Source organism: Fistularia commersonii, chromosome 5, assembly GCF_037954325.1.
Source record: "Fistularia commersonii isolate RoL2024-O1a breed Wild chromosome 5, RoL_Fcom_v1.0, whole genome shotgun sequence".
NCBI lineage: Eukaryota > Metazoa > Chordata > Actinopteri > Syngnathiformes > Fistulariidae > Fistularia > Fistularia commersonii.
The window spans coordinates 14425952-14448849 of record NC_141288.1 but is presented as its reverse complement, the minus strand read 5'-3'; the positions used below and the strand labels follow the sequence as shown (position 1 = coordinate 14448849).

The 22898-nt window shown below is 37.1% G+C and overlaps 1 protein-coding gene across 1 annotated transcript in view; it reads right to left on the bottom strand.

The window, feature by feature from the left end:
• Positions 1–974: 974 nt before the first annotated feature.
• LOC147234164 (chemokine-like protein TAFA-2) overlaps positions 975–22898 on the bottom strand; it is a 99958-nt gene continuing 78034 nt past the window's right edge. Inside the window, exons 7-8 of the transcript XR_015106163.1 lie at positions 1810–1860; positions 975–1154 (exon numbers count right to left, since the gene is read on the bottom strand). The gene's annotated coding sequence lies outside the window, so the exon portion shown is untranslated. The remainder of the gene's footprint in view (positions 1155–1809; positions 1861–22898) is intronic.

Sequence of the window (22898 nt, the reverse complement as noted above, 5' to 3'; positions counted from 1 at the left end):
CATGTATATATTGCAAGGTGTATCATGTAATATTTACATTCAACAGGTTTCTATTATAATCTATCAGATGCACAACATCCCAGTTTTTTGTCTGTTATATTGAGGAGAATTTTTTTCGATTTGTGCACATATGAGCTTTTGCATAAACATGCTCTTAAAATACAATTACATGCATCAATACTGTATACAGACTTCCATTTGTTCACACATACAGTGCACTGCCCTCCGCATACCCCCTTTATACACCAGTCTTTACAATATGGTAATCTTGCAGATGCACATAAGATAAATAGTATACAGAAACTGAATGTAACAGACCACACAGTGCTCTAATCCAAATGTAGTAAACAAGGACTATGTCTGAGCCAGATAAATGCATATTAACCCCGCTACTAGGTAAAAAGTGAAGATATATACAGTCAATGCTGATGGCTCTTCACAATAATAGCAGATCAATTTAATTGGTTTCTGACTTAAGTCTTCCTCCACTTTAACCATTTACATGTCAGCTTAAGAATGATCACTAGGTAAAGTACAAGTAAAGTATAGATTGTGTTAGTTGCCAATGGGTTGATTACTTTTGCCCTTGGGGGCCAAATGTACATGTGTTTAAAGTGAAATCATATTCTAAAAAAAATAAGTAAAATAATCAATCACAATAGAAAAAAATCCTATATGTTTTTAGATTAGATTCAGTTCACTTTCACTTCATTAACAAGCCTGGCTGACACTCAGTGTCAAACAGATGAATGCACCTGTCTAAACCTGTTAATTGCTGTATAATTATCTCTTGATACACTCAGATCAATTACACAGAAGACAGATGAACTCCACATGTCTCTAACAGCACAACAGATCACCTTCCCATCAGCTCACCAGAGAGATTCAGGATATAAAATCCAATTCTGCTGTGTCTCTGTTTGCCTCTTGCATACATTGATAAGACACGTCATGCATGGATAGCACAGGGGCAAGTCTCTTCTCCAGCCTGATCAGTTCTGCTCCAGAAATGTGGAGAGTGACGAGCTAATCGCAACTGTGACAGCTGTGAACGAAGGCCTCTGAGGAACTAAAAGGACAGATCGATGATTCCACGGGCCTGGAGACAGCAGGTGATGCATAGCTCCATCCAAAACAATTCCAAGATGAAGAATCTGACGTGAACAACACAGACGACAAATTATTGGTTTAGATGACTTCACTATATATATCCCATGATGTAATGGGACTGCTGCCGTGTTTGTTTATGGGAAGAATATTTTTCATTTTTTGTTTTTACATCATCAAATTATAAGCAGGACAAAGTCAATATCCATTAGCAACTCAGAAACAATCTTCTAAGCCAGCAGTGGCCATATTGAAATGTTCTCAAAATTGTATTGTATGCATGTATAATAGTTATATCTGCATGTTTGCACAGAAGGGTGTTCTGTTGTGAGGCACTTTCCCATTTAACTTTTATATTTAAAGCCTTATTCACACCATTAAATTTTCAAAGTTGACAGATTACCAGAGTGTTCATGCTGCACCAATGCATGCCTTCACTTGAAAATCTGCAATTGGTTGTAATGTACATACATGATGATGCACCAATGGGTGGCACCAATTAAAAGTCAACAGGAGAAGTAACTTCCTTTGTGGAGTTTGCTTCCTCTCCCTCTGTCCCCCCATTCTCTCAGAGTTCTCCTGCTTCCTCCCCAAAATCAAAAATGTTCCGCAGGTGAATTAAAAACCCAAATCCTAGTTTAACTGTAAACATTCTTTGTCTTTATGAGTCTGTGATCAAATGTGAATCAATCCAGTCCTTACCACTGTCTCACCTAGCGTCAGCTGAGATTGGCCCTCGCTTCCAGTGACCTTCTGAAAGGGATAAGTGGTACAGAAATTGAGTGGAGGCGTTTAAAAAAGTTACGAGATTAAAAAAAAGGAAACATAAGGACACAAAATAAAGTTGCACGTTCATTGCAAATTAGTCAGCAGTCAGAACACAACTATTATTTTGTTGAATAGCCTGTTCATGGCTAACATCCTCTTCCCTTCCTTCTGTCTTTCTCTATTGGCTCAAAACCCTAAAGGGGATTGGTTGTTTATATAGTGTTACATTGATTGTTTGGTGCACACATTAAATCTCAACTGGAGTGGCCAACCACAAATGCAATAACTTGTACAGATCTCCTGCATGTAGCAAACTATTATATGTCTTTTGTGGCGAGGGTTACTAAAATCTTTTGCCCTTTACATTCGATGTTGCTTCATGGAGAAAGGATTGACCAGTATGATGCTCATTGAAGGGAGTGTTGATTTGTGGTTCCTCTCCTTAGATACTATTAACCAAGGGTATTTTTATTTATATTTTTATGTAGATATATTCATTATTTTTGCAGTCAGGCTCAGTTTCGCCAAGTTTAAACTCTAGGAGACAAATTAGGTTGACAGTCCTGCCTTGTACTTGCAGCCTTGGTTCCACAGTGAGTGTCGCGTGACTCAGTTTAGATACAGTACTCATTGCTCATTGAGTGCCGGCTGGCAGACTGGATTAGCTGGATTGCTACGACCAGGAACATAAAGAGAGATGATGCTCCAAACATGACTTTCAACAGGGGGAAAAATGTCCACAGTGCAGCTGCTTGCTCACTAGATGCCCCAGTCTCACTATTGATTTCAGCGTTGCCATCTGTTTTAAACTAAGTTGCTCAGTTGTTGAGAACACAATGTTTTATTTTAGCAGTTTAATGTACTGGGGGGCTCCAGTCAGAAAGCCCAACCCTGGAATCTTGTGGATGGCCTGGAAGTGCTGCAAGCATGGTGGGGAAAAAAAATAGATGAACATCAATTATTGCCTGCTGGCAGCTACCAATGCTCTGTTTGCACTGTGTTGTAGTGTTCAATGAATGTCAGCATTCAAACTGAAGTGTGACCTCCAGCCATATTCATTCATTTTTCCATTTGTTGTAGGTGAATGTTTCCTCTTACAAACAAGTTTCTGATTTTGTACAATGCTAATTTGGTTTTTTTTTTCTGCAAACTTGTATGTAAATTGTATGTCTGTCAATGATTTTATAAATCAAGCATGAAGATGTGTTGAGATGAAGGAATTACTAAGAGATCCCCTTCTGAATATTCCAAAGGTGTAAGAAAGCAATAAGTGTTTCTGCGTCGACACAGAGTTCAGCTTGAGATGAGGACTGGAACAAATGATGAGAGGAAAAAGTAACTGGTAGAGTTCCTCAAACACCAACAAAATACCACTTTTTGTACTAACACAACCTTTGCCTGGCCATCAGACTGGTCTATATAGGTCTGGGGATTTCACTTGCTGTAATTAGTTGTGGAGGCACAGCGATGCCCGCGACAGTAGTGAGCCTTGTTAAATTGGCTGACAAATGTGAGCCCCTGTAAAAATAAAGCCGATCTTAAAAAAGAATTTCATTATAGTTTATTGCCTTCGCTGCATTGGAAGTCTGAGCATGTCGACATTTAAAACATGACAGTTTCCCTGCAAAGTGAGTGTGACACACATTCATTCCATGAAGATTGCATGTCAGCTCACAGAAACTCATGGCTGTGACTAACATTGCAGCGGGAGAGACAAATGAGATTCAAAAGGTATTGTTAGATTCCCTACTTATGGAAGTGAGCTGCAGCAACTGTTTACTCCTCTCAGCCATAATTCCTGATATAACTGAGGCACTTTATTTAAGGTGTTACTTTGTCCTTCCCTGCCCGTCCTGCTTCAGATGAATTTACACGTTGAGAGTGATTCTCACACTAAACACATTCTCGTCTCTTGTCAAGACAGATTTAGACAATGTTTCTCTGCGACATTCATTTCTTTCTAATCCCCTTTCCTAACCTGCCCTTGCTTTACCTGTCCCCTGCCCATCCCTCCTTTCTCAATACGCTGTCTAAGTCTCCACCTCTTTCTCTCTCTCTCTCTCGCTCTTTCTCTCTCGCTCTCTTACTCTTTCTCTCTCTCTCTCGGCTGAGTGACTCGTTGAGATGGACGTAATGAGACAGGTCCGTGCAGGCTGGGAGATGGAGGCAGTGCCATGAAGGAGTGCAGCCATAAACAAGGTGAAAAATAATCAGGTGACGGTGGATTGCAGCTCTCTGAGGGCCTGGTGCAGCTACGGATGCAGCTGAGAGCACAGCCATGCAACAGTACATTACTGTTTCCATAGAATTTTTTATTTTATTTTTTTACCTACAGTCAGGTCTCATTAGTTCCCTCACTGCTCTGTTTCTTTTTTTTCTTTGCTTTTTTTTATCTTGGGCTTGTCTTTATGTCTGCTTCAGTTTAGGTCAGTCTTGCCTTATGAATTGCATGCCAATTTGGTTATTTCTGTCAGACATTTATTGTTTCTCCATCTGTTTAGACTTCATGGGTGAAAAGAATCATAAAAGGTGCATAAAGGAATCGCCAATTGTAACACAAATATTTCTAATTGTATCCTTTTTATAAAGTATGGATTCATCACAGGTCTCAGCTCATGCCGGATTTGGTGTTTTGAATCTTTTCTTCTCTATGTAATTATACTTATTTTTTAATGATGATAGGTTGTGGTCCCACAGAAAGTCATGTGAACTAAGCAAAATGTTTCCTACAAATCTATCAATGCTATTGAGATTGCAGGAGGCTAATTATGGCCGGAATCATTCCATTTGAGCTGATAAAGTTTTTATTTTAAGTTTCAATGGTAGAATTTTAGTGCCTTCCGTCCTGATACAGACATTTCTGCTTTTCTATAACTGTATTTTCCTTTGTACTGCAGTATCCCATTTGCAAAATGATCATGCTTTAATTTGGCACAAATGACAAATGCAACAAATTCTTAAGTACACTTTGATTCATCTCTACAATCAGTACGTATTGACAAAATTGACAGATATTCTGAGTCATATATGTGCCCTCATTTGCAAGTAGTACTCCAAAGTAATGTTTTGTTCTTGAAAAGCCTGAGAGACCAAACTCTTCCTCTGTCTGTGAAGAAGCTTTTGGGAACACATATCATCCACTTGCCAGGCCACTATCAGCACCACTTGGCTATGAAATTAAGCCAAGTGCTATAAGAATGGATAAGACTGTTCCAACTGGGACAACACATTGTGATGTGAGTAGATAGCAAGGATGTGTTAAAAACCTGTATCCAGCGTAACACAGATTTCTCCCTTAACTTCCTAGGAAGAAATGAAAAAAATAGAGAATAAAATAATAAAAATATTAACTAAACTAAACTACTAAAATAATTAATAATTAAACTCAAGTAGGACTAATACCACTACTACAGTAAAATTGGAGTAGTGTGTGTGTGTGTGTGTGTGTGTGTGTGTGTGTGTGTGTGTGTGCGCGCGCGAATGTTTATTTTACCTTGTCATTCATCTTTAAGTATTTTATATCTTCATAGCTTTTTCTCAAATTATAAGTAGCTACCAAATATATTCAGAGAAAGTATTTGTTGTTGGTCAGAAAAGAGGGGCCAAAATAGAAATCGTAAATGGCAATTTTAATGGTTTGATTGCTTTTTTTTATAAATATTGAGGTTTTCTATAAATAAGAAAGGAACGCTCTCATTTGCATACCTTAATGTTTTATATTTTCAAAATAAGATCATTGATTAATCAATGCTATTACATGCAGAGGAACATTTAAATGCAATATGTCAGTAATTTTTTTATGGAATCGGTAAATAATGATGGGAAAATGGAGAGTGAATCCTGACTTGGATGTTGTTCTGCAGTGTTTTCACCTTTATTAAGACTATTAGCTTGTCTTTTTTTCTACTGTCTCCTGATATTAAACTGAACTAACAAAAAAAGAATAAAATCACATGCTACATTGTCTCAAATAAAAACTTGCAAAAGCTCTTTAAACATTTGTTTACTTTTCAGGTCAAAAAAATGGATTGGCTCATAATTTACAATGGGAAATATAAAGTATCTCATGAAATGTATCCTTCGCAGAAAATGTCATTTGTAGGAGACCTTTAACGGACTGACTTTGATACTGCACATTAATATTTATTTTTCCTATTTATTTTTATATTTTATTGCATTTTGGACAGTGTTATAAGATCTACATTGGGCGTAGGGTCTCAGTTTCCTTCCTGTAAAAGGAAATTGAATAATGCGGTTAGCTTTGATCTTTACCGCGCTGCAGTTACAACATTCCACTGAGAATAATAAAGGTAAGACTAACCAATGGCATAATTTAGCTTTTCCCAATGTTACAATGCTTTCCCCCCCCCAACTTGTGCTATAATCAAGGTTGTAGAGGCTGGATCGATCCAGCTGTCGAGAACTGCTGTAAAACCATTTATTAAAACATCAAATACTCAGCCCTTGTGGATGTGTGCCCAGTGATTACCTTTGCAAATCAATTAAGCCACCCAGTAATTGATTGGTTACAAGTTTGTGGTCACAGGAGCTCGTGCTTTTGGAGCGGCTGAAGGTCAGTACATTCTTATAGTTTTTCTTTTGGTAATCCACATTTTCTATTGTAGGAAGTGAAGTTAACATGAAGGTCTGAATCAATAGAGAATGGATTGGATTATATTTTGGGGTCTCTCTGAGTGTAAAAGAACAGATTGCTGTAATCAGAAATGCTGGACTATATATATATTTTTTTTTTACGTAATTTGTCTGTACAGTAAGATAAAGATTTCAGATGATTTTCTTTTCTTTGTCAAAGTGAAATATTTACACAAAAACCAAGGCATTATCTTTAAAAAGAAAATAGTAAAGAACTATCAAAATACATTATGTACATAACATGATTCTCCGTTTACAGATATAAGTTGGACTCATGGGTACTGTAATATATTTCATGAACAGAAAAGTATCCAGCTTCCTCTTGCACATACTCAAGGGAGATTATGGTAGGGGGCCACACAGAAGCTGGGAACAAATTAAGGCAGATGGTCAATGAGCCTCCTGCATCTTGTGCTGTCTGAATTGGAAAAAAAAAGCACCAGATATCTCAGACAACTTGTTTTACAATAGGCGAATTCACCGGCATGAAGATGTGAACATCAATGCAATTAAAGACAGTTCGTCCAAAGAGCGCCGTCATGCGTTTCATTAACACAGGTAGAATTCGGAGCTTCACATTTGCGTCAGTATCCTCCGAGGCCTTTGTCATTATACTAGAAGAGGCAGGATTTCCAAGAAGGCAATTATTCATTAAATTAGTGTGGAAACAAGGTTCTGGTGGTTGTGTACTGATGAATTACAGTGGCCAGTAATTTGCACAGTAATTAAAGATTTGAGCTCCTTGCTGTGCTGTGAGCATAAATCACATTTGCAAAGACGTCGCCCAGAATCTGTGAAGCAGCCCACCTCATTATACGGTCACTCTCTGAGTTTTAGCAGTTTAAACTTGAACCTTCAACACTTAGAAATCCTATTAAATATGGGTAAAAATGCAACAAATTAAAAATCTGCTCTCATTTGGTGAAAAAAGAAAAAGCTGTCATTAAAATTATCTTTCTTTTGTCTGCCTTAAGTAGCTATTGAATTTCATGTATCTACTGTATGATTTAGAATGAATTGTCATATTTAGTGTGAACAGCCATTAATGTAAAAAATTAATAATTATATTCTGATTGACAGTGAGATCCTATTTTTGAAGCTGCCTAGATGATTTGAGAGTCATTAGTCATTAAAAAGGGTGACAGTGTTATGGCGAGCTTCAATCTCTCTTATGTGTATCTTGTATTCATGAAGTTCTATTCAATTTCAATTTCAAGGGGCAGTCGTACAAATACTATAAGAGCTTTTGGATAACGAGCATTCATTAACCTGAAAAGAACATTTTACTAATAATTTAATTGCAGCCTCAGTAGAAAGATAAGTAATGAGATGAAAAATTATAGCTGCGTTTCTTGTAAAACATTGCTGCAGCTTCACCAATCAGTATAAAATGTTCACAGCTCCATGCAGCTACAGCTGCTCATTAAAGGGTTGGACTATCCTGCTTCAGATTCCTATCATCCCAGTTTTAGTATCAGGGCACAAAGTAACGCAACATTACTGTGAGGATTCTTTTTCTTTGAAACACCGGATTTTAGAGCAGTTGTAACCAGTTGTAACCAGTTGTAAGTGGTCACAGGGGAATTCATGGTGGCACTGAATTAGTGTGGGGCTTTTGTCTTGGATGTAGTTTCATCAAGATGCAAGATTTTAAATGTGAACTGAGCAGTTGTGATGAAAATCAATAATAATTTCTGGTAAAAAAAAATAAAAAAATTAAAAAAAAATTTGAATCCTGTAGTGATCAGGAATGCAACAAATCCTTTCCTAGAGCAGATTACATCCAGTGACCAGGCCATTCGGTTTTTGAGTCAGAATTGCACCAAAAAAATATGGATTTAGACATTACTTCTTGGTCTGTGTTAATTACTTGATTAAAATGTTCCTGAAGGCACTGGGTCATGTGTGTGCTGACTCTAGTCGCCTGGATACAGATAGTCATGCTTTGATTTTATATTAATATACTTCACGGTCAATGACCTATGTGTTCACTGACATATGTATCCTACATTCCCCAAAAAAAACGTAAAACGAGAGGTCATGTTAAATTCAGTCAGACATCGGTCGGTTTGATGGAAGTCAATACTCCATTTCAGCACTGAGGTTTGATGAGAGAACAGGTCCATCTCTTCCTGCTAATGATCATGCATCCTGTGAGATTTGCGCCTGCATTTTTTTTATTATAATTTCTTTCTCAGTCAAACAATGTTTTCAGCGCTTGCCATTGTTTAATTAAGAGGAGGTGTGCTACATGAGAGCAAGCATGCTGTATTAAGGAACTCCTCCGCAGGGACTTCATTCGATTTGAAAGAGTTGTGTGGGTGGAAAAGAGGAGACACACTTGCCAGAGAAATTTACAGTATTCCACCAACACACTGAACACCCGGAGGGAGTCAAGGCAAAAAATTCTGCCTAGATTTCTCTCTCTCTCTCTCTCCCTCTCTCCCTCTCTCTCTCTCTCTCTCTATCCTCTCTACCTCTCACTTTCTTGCTTCCCCCTCCCTCTCATTTGGTTGTGGTAATTCATCACAGAATATCAAAGCCATTCAAAGTTCCAGCAGAGAAATGAAGGCTTCAGAGCCTGTGAATAATTGGTTTCTATGAGGTGCCACCATCCCTATTGAACCCTCTTGACTCCATGTTCCTTGCAATGGCAGTATATATGATAAAGAGACAAGAAAACCCCTAGAGACATGGAGATCAGGACAGCTGCTCAAGAACGGAGAAGCCATGGCATTTCAAGAACAGCCAAGAAATTGCAAGCTTTGCTTTTGCTTTTTGTCGGTTTTTCGAAGTATAATATGTAGGACTGAAAACGAGCTAGCACCTCATACAGCTAGTGTTGAGTATGAGTGCAACATTTTACCAGAAAGTTGAACAAAAGCAGCAAAAGAGAGTTGCAATTACAATTGATACATTTGATTAAAAAATGACTTATTTTGTACATTAAAGCTGAATTATATTTATTCTTGTAAATACTTATACTTATACTTATACTTATACTTATACTTATACTTATACTTATACTTATACTTATACTTATACTTATACTTATACTTATACTTATACAACCATCATCACTTTTGTAAACTTTGCATGACCTGGATACTTTGCAGGTGAATGCAAGAATCATCATATTGCCTGGATTGGTCTTGGTGACATCCCAGGAGAGAAAGGTGAACTGTTACGTTTTCAGTCTTTCACTAATATGATAGAAATGAAACTTTCCCAGAGTTACACTTAGGGACGTAAAGAAGTTTCCCATCTTGATCTCATTAATGGGCAACGATAGCATGTCTGAAACATCAAAATGGTTGAACTAAGCAAATTAGCTGAATCAAGTGTCACTTTGGGCGAGGCAGACACCAATTTTTGTCCTTTGCACACAACCATAATCTAAGGAACCATTCAGCTCTGCTATAATGCTTTAAACCAAATTGTTCAGAAGGAATTCTAGACTCAACAAAGTCAAAGTGAAAACGCCCTTGATAATGGTTTTACAGACTTAATACAACCAATTACCTAGGTGACAAAGAAAATTATGTAGTGTTATAGGTGGCTAAAAAGTGTGAATAAAAGCTGATGACAGTCCCAAAGGATATTTCCACTGCTTAACAGTTGATGGTAAAGTTCTTGAATGTTTTTTTTTAATTCAAAACATATAGTGGCCTTAAAGGTGAGCTTGTAACACCACTTTGTTTTCAAGAGGTGACAGTGAGTCAAATGAATTATGTTACACTATTATGTTTTTTGGGGAATTAAAAGAAAAATGTTCTCCCCCTTATCACACTTAAACCAAAGCTCTGTTCTCTTGCCCTCTTTTTCAGTTGCATGTGTTATATAGCACAATCTAACACTTAAAACGTTGCATTCAAAAGCATAGAATTGGCATTTATGAGTAACATGGACACAAGGACAGCAAAATATTTCAACAAAACTGATAAATATGAATAAATAAATAATGATAAAATCATCATACTTGGAATTGACTAAATGTGTTGTAAAGTTGCTGTTCTTTTAATTCCTCATTTATTATCTCAATTTGCTTAACAATCACATTTCTAAAATTATATTATATTCTAAAAGGTCTGTTATTACTTCTTGCAAATGAATCGTGAGGACATTATGCAAAAAAAAAAAGGCTAAATGATTCCATACACACACTTAATTAACCGATTCCACTGAGACCTCCACTCAAGAAAATATTCAGCAAACATTAAGTACAAATGTACAAATAATTTTTGCATGCAAAAGATGACAAGGGCTTAGAACTGTGGGAGAGTCTAGGAAGAGTAAGAAAGAAATTTGATAAAAGAGGAAGAAAGAGCTGTTCAGCTACAACAAAAGCACAGGGATTCATATACCTAGTGTGATACATTTGGCCTCTACACAGTGCGAAAGGTCACAGCCAACTGATGCTGTTGTAACGAGCAGTCCTGACTACAGGAATGCATATTGCACAGTTTACTGTTTACAATATTCATACACATCTATAGCTACATCTATAGCTATATCTTTGCATCCATATATCTATATCTTTGCATACATCTCTCTCTCTCTCTCTCTCTCTCCTTCTCTCTCTCTCTCTAATTACAAATTTATATATAATTTAATTAAAACCACAAAAGACAAACAAGAAAAAAAAATCTATATATACATGCATCAAGAAAAAAAAACATATATATATACATGCATATATATATATATATTAATTTATTTTCTGTTCCATATGATGTAAGCACCATAATGTCAACTACAAATCTTGAAGACTGAACAGTAATTATCTTTTTGTCAGGATTGTCATCTTAATTGATAAGTATTTGTCAAAAAAAATTGATTACGTGCAGGAAAAAAACTTACATGATCTATTTCTGGCCAACGAGGTGGCATCTATTCAAGATAAGACATTAATTACTGTCTTAGCTATTTATCATAAAAGGCTGCTTGGATCAATTCTTTGGTGCCCTGAAACAAATAACCATTTATAAAATGTGCAAAAGTTGGCCAAAACTAATTATGTGGGATGTTATTAATGCACATAATCCCAATTCGCTGCTGTGGTTTCATCCTGCCACTGCAGGTAGTTAATTGCATCCCACATGTAGAATGCTCCTTTATTACACACTAAAACCTAAAACAGCTATACTGAGAACTACTGAATTACCACTAGTGTTCAATTAAAGCTGGAACTCCGCCATTATGAATATTTTCTCATTTATTTGCTTGTATTAGATTCTAAATAAGGTCAAGTCAGCTAAAACAACAATTCACATACACCTCATTAACATGGAACAATGGGTTGACCAGCACCAGTCTGAACAATGAATCTCTGTAGCCTAACCCACAGCAGCAACCTTGCCGCCTCTCCTCAGCACATACCAGCACTGCGTCCAAATAGAGTTGTAGTAGAATCTGGGGCTTAAAGAACAAAAGAAGAGGGGCCGAGTTGGAGCGAGCTGGAGAGAGTCAGTGAGATTCGAGCTGTCAATCCTGGCATCTTTAGCACAAAGCAAGGCCTCCTTGTGGGATCAACCACAAAGTTGTAATAGAAGCAAAGGAACTTTTCTAGTGCATCACTGCTCTTGGCAGCCCTGCCCACTTCCTCCCATATCAGTGTCTCTGCAAAGCTGGAACTGGGGTTGAGAGGGCTTTAGATGGGGTGAGTGGGTGGGTAGGTGGGGCATTCGAGAACTTTCCCTGAACTCTTGCTGGCTTTGTGGCTCTTTCTTTCATCTCAGGTCACTGTCAGTCGAGGGTTTATCATGTTAAAAGCGAGCTAAGATCAAACAGGGACCACTGACGCTGCACACTAAGGGCCAGGCCTCCGGAGGTGTTTTTCTTCTTCAAATGCCGAAGAGTGAGGTTTTTCTTTGTACTATATATAGGTCATTTAGTCCAGAGATGCAGTGACCCTTGTTATCTTGACCCAATTAAGGAACTCTGAGTTTGTAATTCCACAAAGCCCGAAATTAGAGGGACTAAAATGATTTGTGGTTCAAAGAAAATGGCTTTGAAATGATGATTCAGTGTGGATAGTTTTATTTTTAATTATTTGAAAAGTTAAGTAAAACAAGCAACCTCTGAGAAATTCAGTGATTCTGCAGCTTGGCACCAACAGAAGCGAATCAAACTGGGAGAAAATACCTCAGTCTAGCTTTGATAAGCAAGATGGCATGCTTGCATCTGTAAGATAAAGACATTGTCAGGAGACAAAAAGGCTGACAAACTGACAAAAGACACATTTGTTCATTTGTGATGTGCTTTCAGAATTCTGCATGCCGGTTATTAAAATGTCTTGCTTTCATGGAAAGCCAGTGTTTTTTCACTCACGCGTCATGTTATTCTCAATCTCACGATTGTTGCAGGGTTGGCGTTACGATAGCAAAGTCATTTCAGGCTGCCCAGATAATCCAACAGAAGCTATAATTTAAAAACACACCAGCAGAGAGAATTAAACTCAAGGAGCGAGTTTAATCTACTCTCCACCTTGCACTGAGGTAAGTTTGATGACACCGATGGCTCACTGGAAACATCAATGTAAGCTGTCTGTCAACTTTATAGCGGCATATGTAATGTTCAGAGGCATCTCATTTGCCTCTTCTTCTTCGTCTTCTTCTTGTTCTTTTGGCTTTTCCCTTCAGGGGTCCCCACAGCCGATCAACTTTCTCCAACTAACCCTATTCTCTGTATCCTCCTCTCTCACACCATTTAACTTCATATCCTCTCTCACTACATCCATAAATCTTCTCTTTGGTCTTCCTCAAGACCCCGTGCCTGGCAGCTCCAATTCCAGCTACACTCTCACCTACAACTACTTTGCAGTTGCTGATCTCTTTCAGGTTACCTCGTCTATACAAGATGTGATGCTCAATGTTGTTAGTGGCTATGCCCCGCAGTTGGAATGTGAATATGAGGAGCAGGAGAAGTTCTGGAATGAGCTACATGAAGTGATGCTGAATATCCCCAGAGATGAGAGATTAGTAATTGGTGTAGCCTTCAATGGACATGTTGGTGAAGGCAATAGAGGTGATGAAGAAGTGAAGGGCATATTTTGTATACAGGATAGGAACGCAGAGGGACAGATGGTGGTAGATTTTGCATAAAGGATGGAAATGGCTGTAGTGAACACCTTTTTCCTCTGCTTTCACTAATTTTTAAACAACTCTTTTGCTCTACGATAGATTCAGAATTGTGTGTCAGGAGACACTCTGAGAAGAAAAAGAAAGGGTTCCACTGACATTATGCATCACCATATGTCAAAATGCAAGCCCAAATGCAAAGCTACCAAAATTTAGAAAAACTTCTTGATCATATTACAAGTACTTTGAGATACATAAAAAATAATTTTATTGCTATGGTCCTTTCCAGCGTAAGGTCTTTTATGATGTCATCATGTAAAGCAAGGTTTATCAATTCAAATTATGAGACTATAAACCCTAGCACTTACTTTGAGCACACACAACCATAAATAGAGCTGATAGTGATATCATCTCTAAACATACAGATCAAACATGATTGTGAATGTTAAATTAGATATGACAATTAATCAATATATTGTTTTTATTCCAAATTGTACACAAAATGCTTTACCTTAATAGATGTTATCATGAGGAATCACAATCCTCAAGGCAGCACTTATTTACAATTTCAAACATGGGTTTGTGCCCCTCACACGGTGCTTGTTTAAGTGTGACAATAAAACTACTTCAGTCAGTAGACACTCATGTTTGAGAGAATTTTTTTTTTTTTGTGCATTACTAATGCAAAATGTTAAATGTTGAGAGCAGTGAGGGGAAGAGATGCAGAGCATTTACTCTTTTTTTAGGTTTGGGGTCAAGACCTGAACAATTTGGCTGGTGATAAATGCTGAAGAGTGAGAAATGTTCCTCTTGAGCTCAGACCTGAGCATTTGATGGTGAGAGAATGGAACAAAATTGAAATTCCAGTGGACAGTTTACAGTGATTGGCAAAATGAAAATTGTGGTATGGTCTTTAATTCTAAACATCAACACCAATTATCAGCTGATACAATTGGTGGGAAAACATTGATGAAAGAATGAATTATATATGAGCATACAGTATGGTGAAAAAAATTCTTCCTTGCTAAAGTTGGGTATAGCTGAATTTGGACAGATTCATTTGGAATTATTTCATACTAAAATTGCAAATAAAAACTGCAGTAACCTTTCTCAACAAAACAGCAGTGGACATTAGAACATTGACCCCCCCCGTCTTGTTTTTGTTAGTATCAGTGCTATGTAATGAATTTGATGACCAGTCTGGACAAGGTCTTGGAAATGCCGTCTTGACGTCTGCAACAACTTGCAATAGGTTTGGATGACACAACTTTTTTATATACCTTTAATACACTGATCCGCCAATCTTTGGTAATTTTTAGCCTGAATTCAATTTTCTATGACGCATACTATCTAAAAAATGGTCCAGCAGTGTGTCTGATCTCTTAAAATTGCTAAATGGCCTCTTTTAAAATAATTACAAACCTATTATAAGTCTTATCCCAATGACGGTGTGTTGCAGAACAGTGCTAATGATTTCAACTTCACTCCAGTGATCAAATAGTGTCAGATTAGATGAATATTAAATATTTTAGATATATCTGTGAAGATTCTCAATTGGCGAGGTCATGGGGTCTGTCATTGTCAGATCTGGCCTCAGCAACTGGGCTTATTTTGGTTATATGTATATGTATATTTTCAAATTAAATAACACACCAAACACTTCTGTTCGAGTATAAACTCTGTGTCTTAATTGGTAACACTGAACAGAAAAATGATTTCAGTTTGTTTTTACAAAAACCTCCACAGGGCACCTTTAATTGGAGTTCTGTTGTGTCTGACCATTTAATTGGGCCCAGCAGATGTAGCATAGGGGATTTTCTGCTCCTGAGCAAAGGGTATCATAACCAGTCTCAATAATCTTTGTCTCTCATGTGTCACATATTTCTCAGCAGTTATTTAGCACCCTGTCTGTCTGCATTTGAGATCAGAGGAGGTCGTAAGGGAATGTTAGGTGTGTCACAAAGGTACAGGAAGTAAAGTGTACCATCTACATCCGAGATGGAAGCCTCTTTCCTTTGTCTCATCCACATGTAATCCAAGCCCACGTTGTGAGGGATGTTTTCCAGAGCTCAGGGGAAAGTGCCAAACAGGCGTAATCCATCTTGGCGCTAATTAGAGATGTCTGTGTTTTATTGGCGTGAGAAGCACCGGATTTATAACGTCAGCATTGGTCAGTGCATGCTCGGATATCTATTGCTCATCAGATTTCCAATAACCAAATATAGCGATAACACTCCTGAGGGCGGTCTTAGCAGCATTAATGGCTACAACAGAGATGCATCACTGTAGCACCTATGATAAAAACAGTAAAGAATGCCCTCGGGTGGTTTGCAGTATACACCACATGCAAATGTGGTTGCATAGAAAAGTTTTCTTTGTAATTGCATGCACAGAAAACATATGTTTGGTGAGCATCCCTTTAGCATATTACAGTTTTCTTGAAACTGTGGAACCTGACAGTAAAATCCAAATTGACTTACGTTTATTCTGGGCTCCTTATTCACCCTTGCTTTATGCGGTTATAAAATAATGTTGACTGCTGCTATAAGAGGTATGTAAGTGAAAATATTTGTTTTTTCATTATCTATGGCACTTATCCCGCACTCAAGGTCACAGGGTGCTGGAGTCTATCCCAGCTGTCATTTGGCAAGAGGCGGGGTAAACCGTGAGCTGGTCACCAGTTGATCACATGGCCACATATACTTTAGAGACATAAAGCCAATCACCCTCTTCTTCACATGCCTGGGCAACTTATAGTCTTCGGTTGACCTACTGCAAGTTTTTGGATTGTTGGAGGAGAAACCATGCAGACATGGGGGAGAATAAGAAAATTTCAGCAAGACAGGCCCACTGTTGGAATTGAACCTGGGACCTTCTCATTGTGAGGCAGCTAATTACTAATTACTTAAAGTCCCCTACACTTTTCAATTTACATGGGGTTTGCAATGATAACTTTAAAATCTTCCAGTCAGATACATTTTTTTCAATTTGCCACACAATTGAATAGTTTTGAACAAAAAAAAGTTATGCCGTGTAATATTAAGACACTGGATTCATCAGAGGGGTAAAGGGATGGTGTGCCATCTAAAAAAAAAAAGCGAAAAAAATTACATGGTGTGTGTAAACATAGTCAAGTTAAACATTACCTGTGCTCCTAAATAATGTTGCAATTTGTTGAAGCGCTGTCATTGGATGTACTTGACTAAACCTATGCATTCCATCTGCAGAGGCAACTGACGATAAACAGAAAAAAAAAAAACAACAGCAATCAAAACCTACCAGAACTGACATGGAATGCTTTGGATTATGGTATCATGAGGAAGTGCTCAAAGTCAGCCCTCTCACAGTTTGCAAGATTGTAATTTCGGGTATGTGCTTAAATTGACCATGACAACGGAGGGGAATTTTCTTGAATTTTGAAAATTAAGTTAAAATGTTATATCAAAAATAAACAAAGGAAATTCATTGAACATAAACAGAGAGAAGCTTCACCTTAGACAGGTGAGGTAAATTCTTAGAGTGATAACAGCCTCTATAAGTAACTGCAATTACAATTTACTATTTATTTTTAGTAACATAATTTGTTAAATTTAGATTTAAATTTGAATTAAGATTCTGATTTAAATTGATGGCGTGCTCACCATGATGCCAAACATGTGCTCATAGGTGCTTATTTCTGTTTTTAACTGTAAATAACCAGAGCATGTTACAACATAAACATGATAATATCTGGCACAGGGTGACATTTTTACACAGTGAGACAACCAACCACTGCAGCACCAAAGTGATTGGGAAGCTGGAAGCCACCAAGTAGGGATAAATGATAAATCAGTACAGAACGTGCGTCTATGCAAATTTTCTGAAATTCAGGAATTACATTTATCATGCTTGATTATTTTTACATTCAAGATTTATTGCACTGTCGTCACCCACTGATCATTTTGCGGTTTGATTGAAAACACACAAGATAAAGTCAAGGATAGCCAGAAAAAAAGGAATTGCTGTAAAACAATTTCTATGGAGATTATTCTGATCTAAAAAACATATAATCCACCGGTTCTAAACATCTTCCAATAGTTGCAAATCACTTTTAGACTTACTTTTAGAAGACCGTAACTGTCCTTTAAACTACATTGCAGGCAATAATAATTTTGAGACGATATAGTTTCAAAGTGCTTTACAAAACAAGACAAAACAAAATATAATGTATATGCAACAGATATAACAATATTTCATATATAACAATATAAAACTGCAAAAGACATTTATAATAATAGAATCATATAAATGTTACTGTCCGTGAGAACTTAACTTCCCGGTCTCAAAATGATGAAAAATGAAACATGTCTGTGTATTCATATATTCTACGATTTTTTTGATGAGTGGAGAGAAATTATGTTGCTTTTAAACAAATAAAAATTAATTTAAAAACATGAATCAGCGGAAACAACATATTGAATCATACAAAACTAACAGAAATTGTATATATTTTGAAGCAAAAGGACACCTGCAAATGTTTTCACATGAGCCCTTTAATGGCACATACAGCATTTTTACATCATAAACTGTGTCACAGAAACATCCCTCTGAAACAATGATACACGAAGAACAAGCTCTGCTGAAGTAGGTCATGACTCAGAGATGTTCCAGTCCTCAGACAGGCTTTATTCAAAACAACTGAGAGAAATGTGATTTGAGCTATTTTACCAGCAGAAACCTGTCAATAATATGCATTTTTTAAAGAAAATTTCATCTTTAACATTCTCTAGAACATAAAAATGCTATTCAATCAATATATATCATGCATATCCTAAACTGTAGTATAATATGACACATAATTCGACTATAATATGCCGAAACTCAACAAATCCACCTGCTCCATGAAGCTGTTCTACTATGCCTCCATTGTGAGCATGTGATCCACATGAATGTATTACTTCTTAATGAGAAACGCAAAACAATTACTCAAAATGAAAGTACAAAGCTGTTGATAATGTTGATGGTTTACAGTGAGACTGTAATGAAATTTCATCTCCAAAAGAAGCTCCCATGAGCTCCAGTCCCCTGGTGGACTATACATTTACAAGATCCTCATTACATTATGAGACTACGGAACATATAGTGAAAAGAAATGGTGCGTTTGGTGGTGTTTTGTAATGACTGTAAATAAAAAGAAAGAGGGATACTTAGTTGTCTCCAACTTTATTTTGATCTCTGTCAAGGAATCAGAGGTAAATGCACGTCCAGACTTTTCAAACCAACGACTTAGCTTGGAAATGTTGGAGCAGAATTTTTTGACAGTTTATCTATAGCGAATGTTCTTTTTTAAATTATAATTGTAATAATTGTTTTCATAATTTCCCAACAGAGAGCCAGTAGGAACATCAGAGATGAGATGTCAGCAAAGCAAAAACAAAACAAGGGTTAGAAAATCCTCAATGGTAATCTGGAGTGGGCTGAGATCCGAATTGACCTACCAGCTTGTTGGTCTTGGGTCCCTTTATTAAAAGCAGGTGAGATTTTTTTTAATAAGTTTATTTCCCAAAGAAGAAAAGTAAATTTCTCACCTGGGGTCTTCTGCTGGAATAGTTCTTATCTGCAACATAACTGTTGAATATTCTGAAATGTCTAAGACAAATTCATAAACATCCCATCTTTCTTTATGCTTTTATTGATGATATGATCTTGATCGCTCCATTGAGAAATGGCATTTTTAGACAAATAAAAATGAAAGCTATTCTTCAACTTATCAAAGTACAAATGCAATTCTTTGATTCCTTAACTACTATCCCAAAACTGTTCCCTCTTCTCTGGTTGTAATAGGATCTACTTTGTTTCATGTTTAAAAATGTGATTCAGAATGTTTTTGTATTAAATTAACAGCATCCTATTTTTTGAGTATTCAAGTTACAAAGTTTGCTGTCCTCTTTCACTGAATAATATAAAAAACAACTGGGATTCTAATTTCTGATGTTTGGTTGTTTTGCCATCCATCCAATCTGGTTGCTGGTTATGTACTGTACTCTGCTGAGAAAAATACAAGGTAGGAAACAAATAAACTGTTCAATCTTAGTGAGAAGAGCATGAAGCCATGAAGAGAATCTTGAACTGAAAACAAACAAGACCTGATTTTGTAGATGTATTTTGACAAAAAGATGAAATAACAATGGATAGATATTCTCAGTATAGAGAAGGGCAATAATGAGTCAATTTCGGCAGCACTGAAATATCTTTATTGCCTTGTCTTAACACCCATGGGTGACATTTTTCAAAAACAGCAACAATTATGTCAAACATACATATTAAAAAAAAAAGTTTTTTTGACTGCATCATGATTGTTAATGAGAGGTGCACTGTATTAGCTCATCTCCTGTCTTTAAATGGAAGTTTAGAGCTGTTGTGCACCCTGACTTAAATACATTGGAAATATTTAGGAATAAATAAACTACAGCTGTTACTAAATAATCACTATGTCACAAACTGTTAGAGGATAGCTGGAGAAGCTGAAAAGTAAGTAAATCAATTTGATATTTCACATTCAAATCTTCACATTGATCATTCTGTGTTGACAAAATCCAAGTACCTGCATAACACAAGAGATCAGATCTGCAATTTCCCCAATAATGGTCGACAAAACTTGTCAAAGATTTGCTTTGCCTCGCTTCACAATGACTTTCAGTTGGGCTAAACCACCTCCTACTCTCCTCCTTGTGCTGCAGACTGTACAGATAGAAAGCAATTTTGGGTCACATTGTCCAGAATACCAGGGATGTAAATGCAACACTTCTACAGTAATGAGGTACACATCTAGATATTGATTTCCAGAGCAATCTGATCATCATGGCTATAGACAGCTGGGTAAAGGACTAAAAATCTGGGTGTTAGGAGAGCAATCAGGGGTTCAACTCCAGGAAAACTCTGACAGCTCAGCAAACATTGATTTTGTGAGCATTGTTTACAATATACCAAATCAGGAAGAAACTCAATGAATAAGTTATTCAGTGGTTACCTCACATGGTTGGGTATGCAGCATGAGATAGAGCTGGTTTTGTCACTGGCAAAATTGTCACATACTGTATGCATGGCTTGGTGAGATAACAGGGTCCACATCACTGGGTCCGAGGCACTTATGAACATGTTGCCCATTCATCCAGATATGTTGTTTCAAGATGCAGACTATGGTCATGAGGTCAGTGAGGCCATGTAAGAGCTCCTCCTTAGCCCCCGTGCTATAGCTCTGCAGCATCACCGATGGGAGGATCATTACATTGTTTACTCAGATCTCGTCAAGTACGAACAATGAGACAGGAAGCACTGGAACATTTTGCCCATCCCTGCTTTTGGCATCATCCTATCATCAGGGTGACCTTAGTAGTCAGTGTACTTGTGACTTTGTGAGTTGTGGCCCAAGAGCAAATCCAAACCCCTCTCTCACTCAATGTGGGAAAGGCATTGGCCACAGTCACTGAAGATTGGCACTTGCTTAATCCCCGTCCTTGCACTTCTCTGCAGTAGCTGGCATTAATCCACAAGGTTCTTTATTTGGAATTTAACTATGTGTACAGTAGTTCGCCACAATAAGGTCCTTGAATTTAATCTTTAAAACAGTATTATCAAAACCCAGCTGCTTGATTCAATGTCATAAAGTTTCCATTGTGTCATTTTTCTAAATAAAGACTTAAGCTGAATATAACATTTAAAAAAAAAGGGCCACAGAGCTTCTCAAAATGTCACCTGCACGCTGGCCAGTTTTGGATTGTTTGTACTGACTTAATCCCTGTATGGAGAGACTTCCCAGCAGAGATTACTGTACTGTGTGCCTATTGTCCACTGACTTTCAACCCCCATTTAATCAAAAAATATTTTGTCATGATTCTGATTTCCTCAATTTTTGTGCTACTCAATGTTGATAAAGTTTTTATTATTGTCATATGACTACACCTTCTTATCCTGCAATTTATCTTAATGGTAAGTTATGTCAAGATAAGTTGATATAACTTACTTGGTTAGTGGTGTGGTATGATTTCATGTAGAGGTTTGCATTAACCTTAAATTTTTTCCCTTTGATACCATCAATATTTTGAGAATTGATTTATCATCAAACCTTACGTGACAAAAAGTGGCCTGTAAAACTCTTTCAGTTGAAACTGAAGACAATTCATTTCAAGTTTAATTTAGAAACTCACACCTACAGATTGCAGAGCAGTGCTGCTATATAAGTTCATCCAGTGAGTGTTTTTGCCATCTTGCAGATATCTGCTTAGATATGAGAAAAAAAACTTCAATATATTTGTGAAATAATGTAATAATGTGAATACTTAAGGGATAACAATATTCTTAGAAGAAAAAAAAAGGAGATATTTCAAAATGTCCTTTCGGACCAATACCTCTATGTTTCAATTACACTTCCTCCCTCAAGGTGAATGGTGCTTCAACTGAATCATGAAGAAACAGTTATTTTGACAGACAGAACTCCCTGAGGACTGAACCAACATAACTGACTATATGCAACACTCTTATTTCCACTGAGCCCAACCCTGCAAGGATCTGTATGCACTTCCACTCAGTCAGCAGCCTATTTAAATGGTGAGTGATTCAGTTCTGATTCAAAACCGTCGGCAATAAGTATTATGATCTGGATTTTAATTGCCAGTTGATGTTGAAAGTTATTATTTTGTCTCTTAACTACTTTGCTGCTGACATATTTTTTTCTGCTGCTGCCGTTCAAGCAAAATTACAAATAACTGAGTTTGAAGTAAGATTAACTACTGACAATCAACATGATCATGTGATGACACAAATGCTTTTCTCGCAACTTTAGCCATAATGGGAGATGAGAAATTTGGCTGGTGCCACCCGTTACAATTTTGTGACAACAATGATGAAAATGGTGTTTTTCATCTACACTTGGAATGATGGATTTTGAAACTTCATCCAATCCTTCAGTTCTTGTAGATCATAGCTGCCTTTGAGTCTGTGAAAGTTCCTAAAGCCTAGCTATTTCATGTCACCACTGAAACGGTCAGGTCTTTCCTCATAAACAATGTAGAAGAACGGCACCTCAACTTTTTTGAAACTGCTGCTTAATGACACATGTTCCATTAGTTACATGACATTCTGAATTGCTACTGTGTCCTTGGACAGGAGACATTGTCCCTTATATGTGTGCAAAAATTATAGGGCATAGCAATACTTATGGGAAAAAAAAAAAAAACATCCACTACAGGTGTGATGCCATGTTCTTTGCCTGTAAGTGGATAATGCAATGTAACTTACAATGGAAATTATATC